The following is a 12,605-nucleotide window of genomic DNA, read 5'->3' as shown; positions in this document are numbered from 1 at the left end:
ACATGTCTGTTTGTCTTTCTTATCTGTTTATGTGGCTTTTGGTTGGAGCATCAAAGTCCGTACTTTTCCAGCTAAAATGTTTAGACAGATCAAAACGAGGAAATTAAAATGGCCATCACATACTGTATCTCATAGTGGTGTAAGAGCAGTGGCCGCTGCAGCTGAAGGCTACGGATCAGCAGGCATCTGCTGGGTAGCTCTTTGTGTCACCCTGCTGGGTTAGGTTAAAGGTAACAAGCAGGCCCTTGATGGTTCGTAAAACCATGCTGCTCAAGTGTGCGTCTGCAGAAACTGACAGAAACAGGAAACAGAGTCCCCTTTGTCATCGCATAGTCCCTCCATTGTGTTCCTCTGTGATTTAGCCGTGTAGCCTCAGAGAGGGTGCCCGTCCTGAGGGCAACTTCCATGTTTCACCTTCTCTAATGCGGAGGCCCACTGCAGGCCTGTAAATTTCACTGGCATTCTTAACTGTACTCTCCAGGCGCTTTCACCATGGGAGGCTGAGCTGCTGACTGAGGGGGGCTGTCATTACCACGCCTGCCTCTCTTCCTTCAACCATTCAGACCGTAATGAGTGTATATCACACAGAGCAGTTGCAGCAACAGGCTCCTTTATTCGTCCCAACATACACATCACAGTTATCAAGGTTTATTCGGTGATGTCTGGCATGTGTTGATCCAGGCTCTTCAGTAAACCTGGATAGAAGAATTTTGAATTTAATTTTCACTTCTCTGCGTTTAAGTTTCAACACACAGAACATTAACAGCAGGGTAAATCATGTGAAGTATTGTTTCCGCCCACAGTAAATCGGACATTTCAACACTTGAACCAAACATCTTCAGGTTTGTGGGTGGGCAAGTGAATTATCACTCAGTCGTAGCTGCCACATATCTGTGCCATCTCTCTAGCTGTGCGATAAACACACTTATACTTTAAGTGTAATCCATCAGGCCACATGTAACTTAAGGGGTGAGCTGTATTTTGCAGTTTACAGCACTAATGTTGCTGGATGAAATAACACTTTGATGTTGTTGAAGGAGTAGTTCTTTTTTGGGAAACATTGTTGTGGATTTACGAGGGGTCATGTGCCGAACTTTTTCTTGGCTGGGCACAGTAACTTCCTGAAGTCTGCAACTTGTCTTTTTTAATTTCAGTTTTTGTACAGTTTAAACCAACAAGATAGAATGTATTTTTTAGTGGCATTTAAGGTGCTAGGGATTTTTTTAAACATTTTTGAACACAACCAGGCTAGTTGTTTCCAGTCTTTACTGTATGCTAAGCTAAGTTTACTGTCTCCTGGCTTCAGCCTATTAAAGGATACAAGAATGGTATCAACCTTCTCCAGCGAAAAAGTAAATTGTGAAGTGTGTTTTCGAAAATGTCGAACTATTACTTTAATATTTCAGTTTACAGATGACGCAGATAACATTACATATTTCGTGGGTATTTGGATTGGCTTGACTGAGGTGTGAAGTGTAGCATGGTTGCCACTCTAGCTGTGTGGATTATTATTTTTTCTCTATATGTGGCCACAAATTCCACCTGCTCAGCAGCTAAAAGAAGAGGTGAGAGTCAAATTTCCAAAAGCTGAAAAGCCACACAAGACGGTAAAGGTGTGGTGCCCAAATTACAACTTCACCAAACTGTTTACAGACTTAATTACCTTAGATATGTATGGAGAGTAAAGGGGACAAAGATTATGACCTAGCATGATAACCGTCTGCTATGAGTCTTCATCATCATACAGTACGTGTTTTTACTAGAAGAGCTAAACAATCGCCATAAACAGAGGTGATCTGGCTCCGCTCTTAGATGGGTCTAGTCTGCTTGACCAATCGCATCATTTATCTTCCTGATGTGTCTGCCCACATGAGCCCTCCCATTCCTCAGAAGAGGTATGCTAATGGTAACCAGCTGGTTGCCCAACAACATCCCGAAAAGGGGGGGGTCTGTACACCCCAGCACCCCAGTCCCACCCTTCTCTCAGTTAAAACATACAGTGAAAACACAGGACTGACGTCACAGCGGGGTGCTGGGCTGCTGTTGTGTCAACTGGAGCTGCATGTTGGCGCTGCTGATGGAAAACCCTTAAGTCAGGGTTGATTTCTCAAGCCCTGATGCATGAGGGCCGATGGAAGCAGGCCATGAGCTATTCTGAGCCACTCTCACGTTTGTAACTGCACTGACCATCTGTCGACCCCATTTGTTGACTTTATAAATGATATAAACACTTTTAAAGGACCTCAGTTAACAGCTAAATGTAATAAAGCACCATTAAAGTTGTGTTTGTTCTACATAATGTACTGTACATGCAGCAACAAGACTGGAACAGACATGCTCAATTTTCACCATCTGAAATCATGTAAAAAGCTGAACCGGCCACTCAGTAAATCATGTAGTGTTAAGAACACAAGGGCATAACTGGAGTTATTCAGAGAGCACAGAGTACAGAAGCTATTAGTTCAAACTCTAACTATTTTTCAAGAGTAATTCCTCCTGAAATTAGCCAAGTCTTTTGTGTTGATCATTGCATTGAGCATTGACGAACAGCACACCAGCCCTCCAGATGGTCTTTGTTTTGTTTTGTTTAGCTAAATAAAGCCCATGCAGGCTTTTACTAGAGTTGTACCTCACATATACGAAGGAAAAACAGTTCCTTACAGTGATGACTGATGAATGATTAGGGTTCAGAAGACCTGAGGTGCTGTGAGCGTGAGATGGCAATGAGTTATTTAACAAGAGAACCACCAACTTTGAGCAGAAATTCTTCAGTTTGATGTGTTGCATTAAGTCATTTTTGTAAATTACTGTCACGGCATGTCATCTTTCTGTGGTACGGTAGTGTCTCAAGTAATAGTGAAAGGTTTTGAGTAGTATTCATGTGCAACTGGACACCTTGGCATTTAAAATGTATTATTGTAACATCAAGGACAGAAAACTGGAGCAGTGCAAATACTTTAATACAGGTAACTTTATTTACCTGACTTTTTATATGCATAGGACTTACTTAATTGCTGTATACTACTTATCTTATGTAGGTTGGGTATGATAAGGAGCAGTTGTAGGAATGGCAAGTTGAAGCGTCACTTTTCAGAGTCTACAGCCACGCTAGCAACTCTGTGAAGCTGTACTGAGACACATCAGTGCTTTGAGCTAAATGCTAACACACTGCTAGCAATTGCTAGTTAGCACAAAACACAAAGTACAGCTGAGGCGGATGGGAATTTAATAAGTTTTGCAGCAGTTTTTGGACAAATTAAATTTTGACCTAATGAAGGTGCTAGATGCAAGGTTAAAGAATCACCAAAGTCAGTTTGATTAATCCTGATGGGGACATGGATGTCTCTACCAAGCATCATGGCAATCCATCCAATAGTTGAAGTTTTACTTGGAACTAAAAATGTCCACCTCCTGGTGGCGCTAGAGAAAACATCAGGGGATCACCAAAGTTATTAGGATACATCATCTGGGAACCATGTATAAAATTTCATAGCAATTCATCCAATATTTGTTGATATACTATATTTTGGTCTGGACCAAAGTAGTGGATTGAACGATTGATATTGCCATCCATAATGCCACGCCGCCAACATGGCTGAAAAATAAAAATTAAATGACAAAATTGTTTTAATCATATTCTGTACTCTGTTTATGTATGTGTGCACACTGTATGTTAAGTGAAGGAGCTCAGCGTTCATAGATTTAAAGTGCAACAGGTGTAATGTCAACATACTGTATGTCTTACTACAAACTATAAAGCATTTATTATTCATAATGTCAAGTATGTGGTTTGCAGGCTGGCATATTACTGCTCCCTTGATTTATTGCGTGTCTAGTATTAGCAAACACATTTGAACTATTCCTTTGTTAGATGTTCTGCACTTCTTCCATGATCACATATCATGGAATGTTTACATCTTTGGCAATTTATCCATCGTCATATACATGTTTACTCCAGCAGTCCCATCACAGCACAGTGCACGTGAGACTTGAAATAATGCCAAGAGCCGTTTCCATTTGTGGTCACGAATGGTATTGTGTAGCTCTGTAGAAGCATCACAGCCTCCAAGGAGGAGCTAAAATAGGCATTTAAAGCCCTGCCTGTAACAGTTGTCTGTTTAATTTAGCTCGTAAAGTGTCCTGCTCACTTTCCCCCCCTACTTTCCTCTGGCCTATATTCCACTGAGTACTGTATTTGCCCTTTATCTCATGTCCCCCTAACATTTGCTCGGCACCACCGGAGTATTTAAAGGTCCACCAAACTTTATTCTGATTACTGCTGCTATTAGCGAGGCATCTGCAGGATGAACATCTATCTGTCAAAGCTAAATGCACTGAGGCAATCACCAGTCTCTTCTGAGTAAATGTTGGAGTTGAGCAATACAATGCATGAGATTTTCAGACTGATGATGGTCTATGAGGTCTGGTTCTCTCTGTAAATTCAATTGAAAGGACGGCGCTAATGTTTTAACCTTCCCGTGTGTCTGCTTGTTAGCATCATATTGCAACTCATTCATATCTCATTTGGTTCAATTGAGTAGACAGAACCATCATTTACATGCTGTATTTTGTTAGAAAACAAAGCCAAGAAGACAACAACAAACATAAACTGCAGCTTTACAAGCTGGAGAGTAAGTCTTTGTCCGTGTTTGTGTTCTGGTGTGTCTTATCAGGTTAATTTATGTAGGGTTAGCTCTACTTGTATGCAGTTATACTTTAACAAGCTGCAATCCACAAATAATTGACTTTTGAAATTTGGCTCTAGCACATGGTAGCCAAAATAGGTACTAGTAGAACTGAAATGATTGTTGTTGTTGATTGAGTAATTAGTCCGCACCAATTTTGATAATCGATTAAAATGTTAAAAAATTCACCAGTAGCAGCTACTCATGTGTGAACATCTGCAGTTTTTCTATCTTTCTATTTACTGTCTATGATAGTAAACAGAATACCTTTGGGTTTTGGACTGTTGGTTAGTCAAAAGAAGTAATTTGAATATGTCAACATTAATTTTTTTTCTTTTTCTGACATTTTGTAGATCAATAATGATTAATTTATATAGTTGCTTTACCTTAATGGATATAGTGCCGGACAGTCTCACAAAAGTAACTGACAGACTACTACACTTTTCTGTGATTGACAACTTACCGACAGTATTTGACCTGCGTAATGCAGTGAAATCCACCAACCTGTTCCTCCAAAGAAGTCAAAACAAATGCAAAAACTCATTCAGGCTTACTGTTTGACCTAAGTGAGATCTCCGTAGACAAACAGGAAGCCCTGGAGAATAAAGCAAAACAGGAGTTCCTGTCGCTGTGTCCCAATGAATCTTCAGTAGGACAAAGTCCCTCAATACACGTGGAAACCCAGAGCGGGGCCGCTGCCACACTGCCTGCTTTGTTTGCCTCTTTACAGTTCAACAGAAATGTGTAATTCCCTTGATGCTGTTTCCCCGGTTTCATTTACCTCAGGCCAAGAGTGCTGATACAATGAAAGTATATAGCAGGAAGGTAATCATATCCAGCTGTCTTCTATTACACATGGCAGCACGTCTATTTATAAAGACTTTAATGGGAAAAAAAAGGTAAAATTTATGAGCAGTCCACTGCGATAATAAATCGAGTGGAAAATGTCATAGACACTGTCATGTCAGTGAGTTCAGCTGAATGATTTTCCTGTAAGTATAAGTGTTAATAAAATTTACTGGCTACTAAAGAAGAGGTTAATTTTAGCTCAGGGTAATATTTTGGTCAGGATTTCCCTACATGGTCGTGCCAGAGTGAACATTAAACAGTTCTTCTCCAGGCTTGTTTTGGGAGTGCATAGCCAACAGACTTTTGTTACAGTGAAACAAGTCAAGTTTCTCATGACGTTCCTCTCATGCATGTGCATTGAAGATGTAAGTGAGGTATTATTTTTGGTATGTCTGCTCATTAGACCTGCTCTGTGTTGTAGCCATGGTAAATCCATCGTTGTTACTCATATCAAGGCCGACCGAAGGTTGGGCAGATTTGATGATTAGTTGATTTTGGCAGCTAAGCATGCTGGGCAAAATGTTTCCGCAGTCTTTTGGCGGTGTTACTGCCATACGATGCCCACGCAAGGCAACGTAATGGGTGGCCAAGTCTGACCACAATGAAAGAGTTTCTCTTGCCATGTTTCCCGACTTCCACTGCAGAGGAAGCATGTATGTGCACGGCTGTTCAGCGTGTGTGCGTGTTGGATCAGAATGCCATGATGGGGCCTGTGCTTCACTACACCAGGATAAGACAAAAGGCTGTGATTACGTCATCACTTGGCATCGTTGTCACAACGCTTCCTTAACAACCTGGCGGTGACCCCATTATCATTTCCAGCTACCGTACTTGACCCATTTGTTAATATTAGTGTATATTCCTGACGTGGTGGCGTCAACATCAAATTCTGCTTCCCTTGTAAACAGGCAAGATCCGCCACAAAGGAAGTGGAAGGATATATATAAGGAAGTATATACAAATATATACACAAGAACATTTGTTTGTGTCCAGCGGAGACTGTAACCTGCTCTCATCAGGTGGCGTTGACAAATTTGTGTTGGCGTGCTGCAGTTTTTATCAAGGCTGTCTAAAAACAATGGCTCCAACAATAACAGTGAAGTAAAAGTGCCCCAGATTTTGTGCACAGTGATGAAATCAGCTGCAGGAAGCATATGGAGACCTCCTCTATCACCAGGATGGAACAGACCCAACACACTCACAAACACACTGAACTCCATTTTGCAGATTTTGAGCTGCTCCTCCCTGCTGGTATCTCATCTATCAGAGACAGGGGCGTAGCACAAGATCCTAGGCCCTAGGCAGTCCTGATGGGCCCCCATGTTCCTCAAACCCCCACTGATTAGCCTATTATTGCTAATTATAGACATTATAGCCTATTAATATTAAATTAAACATGTTTCAAATTAGGCTATTATAATGGTGTGTTGTAACATCATTGTTAGTTTAGTTTATCTATTTAGCCTTTACCTCAGATGTATAATCAAATTATCAATTTGAAAGTGTATGTTCTGCTCTTTCAATGGGTTGTCTCAATCCGGTCGCGAAGATATTCAAGCAGTTTTCTACAGCAGAAGTTTGCGCTCCACCAGATGCTCAACTGAACTAACGTAAACAAAATGCGTGCAGATGGACTAAACCATTTGGCGCATTAGCAAGGGGTGGGGGAGACCTTAGATAGTCTTTTTTGTATACAAAATGTAGTCAGTCAGTCAACCCAGTTATTCAGCCAATACACTAACTTTACATTTCATCTGACATGCATTATGAAATTTGATTAGGAAATGAAAATATCCAGGTAAAATAAAATATATTCCAGACTTTTCAAGGGCCCTCTCTCCCCTTGGGCCCTGGTAATCAGTATTGGTTTTACCCCCAGTCCGACGCCCCTGATCAGAGAGTTGTTTTCTCCTCAGATTAAGATAGCAATTTTCTAACAAAAGCATGCAATTACAGTGTGGTCCTGTTTAAACTGTTAAGACATGATGCAAAAATCAGCAACTGTGAAATATATTCCTCATTCTTTATTCTCAATAAATTGTGTAAAAGTGCAGATAACAAGCTTCCTGTTTATGCACAAAGAAGGTTTTTCAGGATGTTGAGGGGAGTTAATCTCTCAAAGAGAGGAAGTCTTCAGATGCTGCTTGTTGTTTCTAAACAGCAACAACATTCTGAAGTAGTACTCTAATGCTTTTAGTTAGATTAGTTTATGAATTACATTGAATAAGACACTGTCTGAAATCACTCCCTATTTGCTACCTAATGCACTATTTTTACCCTGTGCCATTTTTTTGTGTAAACAAGGGAGTGATTTGGACACAGCTATTAAATCAAATGTCTAGAAGCATTATTCTTTTTCTTCTTCTTCTTATTAGTAATATTATTATTCACATTATCGTAACATATTGTAGTCTTAAGTGGTGACTAAAGCTACCTTGTTTCCATTTGATTCCCCCAAGCTGCTTCCTTAAAAGGATCTCATCTGGATTTTTCGTCCTTTCTTCAGCGCTAGGTTTGTTTTGCTTTTTAGGAGAGCCGTGGCTGTGTCCTTGTAGTGACTCCGTACTCGTCAGTCGGGTTACAATAGACATCAGTAAGGGGTTAAAGGTATTTAGACATGATGATGACGGTAGCCCCGGGTCGGGAATTTGTGGAATGAGGAGGTTATAATGCAGAACCTGTTAGACTAATTTGCCATCAGTTCTGCTCCTGTTGCTGCTGAATTTCCAGAGCTCAACTTTTACAGCTTGAGGGTCATTTTAAGAGTGAAAAGCCTTATAATGCTCTCAAATGAGATGTAATGATACTGAAAATAGCACAAAAAGAAATAATGTGTTGAGTTGAGTGAGGAGGAGATATGAGGGAACACATCTGTTTATTTATAGGTGGCTGGCTGGATTTCAGATCCAGATATTACACTAATTCAGCTATTGTTAGCATTGGCATTAAATCAATGGAATGTAGTAAAAATAACACGCTGATGAATTTGGTATGTTTGAGCAGTAAACTTATTCCATCTGCCAATTTCCACCGGGGGAAGTGAGGCACCTTTCTCTCCTCTTTTATAAATCCCAGCTGTGGTTTTAACTGTCCAAGGGTCAAATGTTGAATGCCTTCTTCATGATGCATGCAAGACCATAAAAGTTTCCTGTAATTTGTGTTTACGTGAACGTTGTTTTAAAAAGCAATAAATTCAATACACTTGGATTCTCTAAGGCGTAAGAGATGCATATCTCCTTATCTGCACCCTTGGGATCTTTATTGATGGGAGTAATTTTACCGAGAGTCTGAAGCAAAGAGGTGTGTGCGTTTGTTTGTGTGTTTCAGAGGAAAAGTTGACCTGTGAGACAGAAGGATTTGAAATAGCATGTACTGTTTGTACATCTGCAAATTTCCTGCGTGCATGCTGCTTTAAGAGCAACATTTATTTATTGGTGTTTATTGGTGATGCAGCCTCATGCATGACAGTACAGATGGTACACGTTTCCTGTCAGGAGGAAATATGTGTTCGCTCATGGGAGACATTACAGGACAACACCCTGCCATATCTAGCAGCACTCAGTCTTGCTTAAGGTTAGGATTTAGCTGATTTATGTTTTTTCACTGAAAAAAAGCAGCCCAAAAGTGTATTCAGGATTCAGTGTTGTGTTTTTTAAAATATACAGATGATCGGTTATTTCTTTTCTATTTCTCTCAATACATTTTGTGGTTGGCGAAGGTGTAGGACAAGGGTCGGCAACCTTTTTGATATGAAGTGCCATTTTCAAAGTTTCTTGTTTATTAGTTTGCCATGTCAACATTAAGTTTAATTATGACATCACATCAAAATGTAATATCCAGGGAATCTGTCATTTTATTCCATAGCAACATTTGATAACATTTATTTCTCATAATCGGGACCTTGTAATTATTATAATTGTATGTTATTATTATTATGATTATGGAAACATGGTTTTAGTATGCAGCGTCCTGATTGGTGGAAAATAGGCTGACAAAAATATCACTGTCAAAGAGCCTGAAGCGAAAAGTTGTGGAAAAGCCCAGCTTTAATGATGAATGGACTGATAAGCAGGTCCTGTATGCCTCATTTTCAATGAAACGATGCTGTGGCAAAATAATAATAACACAACCAGCATCATTATCAAGAATGAAGAACACGAACATAACGATTACGTCATTGCGTCATTCACGTGCATATTAAGTAACCACATGTATTTGTTTTGGTCTTAATAATAATAATAATAATAATAATAATGCATCCATATTTACTGCTCCAGCGGAGAGGATGGTTTCTTCAGACTGCTTAAGTTTATAAGAATTTGTCCAAATTTCAAGATAAACTAAGATAAACAGACTACAAACTGACAGCTTTTGTTTTAGCTTATTTTGTAAAAAATGTGCTATTTGCAGAGTAGAGCTGTGTTTCCATAAAACAGCACGGTAGACAAGAGTGTACTGAGCAGACAGAGCAGATTGAAATATCGCTTTCTACATGTTTATGCCGGTCTACACAGGTGAGTGCATTGATAAGTATTGGCTTTTAACTCACGAAGGTTTTAATGTAGCCTACTTACAGTAACAAGACTAGCGTTAGTTCATCTGCCCCAGCGGCTGTTGGTAATCCTCTGTATTGTTCCCAGTCAGAGACATGAGTCAATCAAACTACCGTAAATAACAGGTCGCGCAACTGTGAACGTTGTAATTTGGCATGCGGATGAGAGAGTGCTTCAGCATTTCATCCATGATTTCAACACATCAATAAATCTCTTGCACACATATTTCCAGCGTGCCATTGGTTAAGGTCCCGCGTGCCCATGGTGGCACGCGTGCCTAAGGTTGCCGACCCATGGTGTAGGATGGGAAAATGCACGAGTGCATTTTCCGGTCATTCTTCCATCTTGTTGGAGTGCCAAAGTGACTAGTGAAATGTCAGTTTCAACTTCTTTGTGCAAAGGTTCATCCACACCACTGTATTTGAATGGATTATTTACTTCTAATTACCATGAGTGTACAACCTTGTAAAACCACACATTTGTTTTAATTTCTTACTAAAGTATTTCTTAAGCAAAGATATCCCCAGAGCAGCTCTCAGTAATAACATGTTTGCTTTTGTTCCACACACAATCTACGATGAACATTAAAACCCTGCCATTCCCTCTTTTGAAACACTTTGCCAGTTTGATTTGTTTCTGGGCACAGTGTGTTTTGATGCACAACAGGTTGTGGAGTTGATGATATATCAGATTGGTGCTTAAAGCTGGACAGACATCTGAGAACCACTACCCCTACTACTAACATCAGACAGACTGAAATATTTCGCAAGGTTGGAGTAAACATGGTTCATGTTGAACGGGAACAGTTTTCAAAGGCATACTGCATGAATTCGGTATGACTGGTAGTCTGGCCTTTATTAGATTACTCAGAATAATTTGGATTTGGACAGGCTGCAGGTATTAAAATCCAAGTGCATTTTTTGTTGACTCTTTTCTTCTTTTGCTGTTGCTGACTTTCTTCAACTAGACGGGTAATTAGGAACATGGTTAGTTTCACTGATTCATGTCATTGTTTCAGAGAGGAGGTTTTCAGTTAAATAGCTCTAAAAACCCACTGTAACTCACTACCTGCTCCACACCAAACAGCAACCAGCACAGCTGCCGGTGATGGCAGTAGTAAGCAGCTAAAGAGCCAGATATTTCCTTCAGGAGTTGGTAGAGACCAAATCAGAGCTAAAAGAGAGTGCATGTTGGACTTGTATTCATTAGGTGGCCAGAAACATGACTCCAAATGAGGATAGTGCTGCTCTATAACTGCTGGATGTGTAAAATGAGCAACTGTTTGCTAAAACTTTTACAGCCTGCAACTTTAGTGTTTTGGTTCACTCTCACTGGTCTCATCAGTGTTGTTTTTAGCAGCAGCAGCAGGCAGCTGTTTTCAGTGAAAAAGCTAATAAACCAACTAAACACTACATGCCCACCAAACAGGTAAACCGACAGATATTTCCCTCAGGATACCAAATCAGAGCTAATAGAAAAGGAATAGTGGACTTAGATGGGCAGAAACACGACTCCAAAAGAATGCTAATGTTGCTCCCTCTCTGCTGGATGTGTACATAAGCAAATATCCTCTAGCACAATATAACCTTTATTAGGTGATAATGTGTCAGTGTTGGGTTTACAGCTTGTTCTGCTGCCTCCAAATGTACAAAACAAAGACTAGAAACATGACAAAAAGACATGTATAACTCATAGACAATCTATGGTATAACTACTTAAAAGATGAAAGGTGCCACTGAGGGCACACTAGTGGGTGCAGGAACTGAACAATCAAAGCACAGTTCAAGAAAGCAACAACAGGAAAAGCACATATAGAACATAACAGTAAAAAAATCCCCAGGTTTGGAGGCAGCTGCACTCATTCTCACTAAGAGGTCCTTGACAATGTCCTTGAAGGAAGTTCTTCAAATCTTTTGAAAAAAAAATATACTGTCACTGGCAACGGCAGTCTGAACTGAGGATCTGCTCCTTGGGGGATTTCATCAAGATGTAAAGGGTGGTTGTTGTGATATGAGTGAAGTTCATATCAGATAAATCAAGTAAGAGTGGGTCAAACCAAAAATAATTCTGTTAAATATGAGTGTGAGCCATGGGATTTGTTAATACATATGTGATCTGCTCTGGTTTAAGAATAGAAATTGCAGTCAGATTTTGTTATGGTGTCAAAGAAGATTCTGTACACACTCTGAACTTTCTGCCATGACACATGTGACCAAAAAGATTTAGGAGCACAGGAATCGTTTTCACAGACAAAGTGAAGCTGCTCATTCTCAACAGCTCCAAAAAGGTTTCTAGCTAAAACAATTGGACGATACTCTTTCCTTCTCCTACACAATTTGTCGTTCTAGGCTTCTCAACATCTGCTAGCCTATTCTGAGCTGAGCAGCTGCTGTAGTTTGACCTGCAGTCAATCTGGCCGAAAGTAACACACTAAAAACTTTAGTAATTGTCTCACTTCTCAACTTTTGTCAAGGACAAGCTGAGATAAGCTGCCTAAGTGCATGTCCCCATATGCTGC

General features: G+C 40.0%; 1 protein-coding gene across 2 annotated transcripts in view; it reads left to right on the top strand.

The window, feature by feature from the left end:
* The window catches only part of itga9 (integrin, alpha 9), a 51,577-nt gene that overhangs the window by 16,523 nt on the left and 22,449 nt on the right, over nucleotides 1-12,605 (top strand). The gene's annotated exons all lie outside the window — the stretch shown is intronic.

This window comes from Perca flavescens, chromosome 17 (assembly GCF_004354835.1).
Source record: "Perca flavescens isolate YP-PL-M2 chromosome 17, PFLA_1.0, whole genome shotgun sequence".
Taxonomy (NCBI): Eukaryota; Metazoa; Chordata; class Actinopteri; order Perciformes; family Percidae; genus Perca; species Perca flavescens.
Note: the sequence above shows the minus strand (reverse complement) of the source record. Positions and strands in the feature narration are given on the sequence as shown.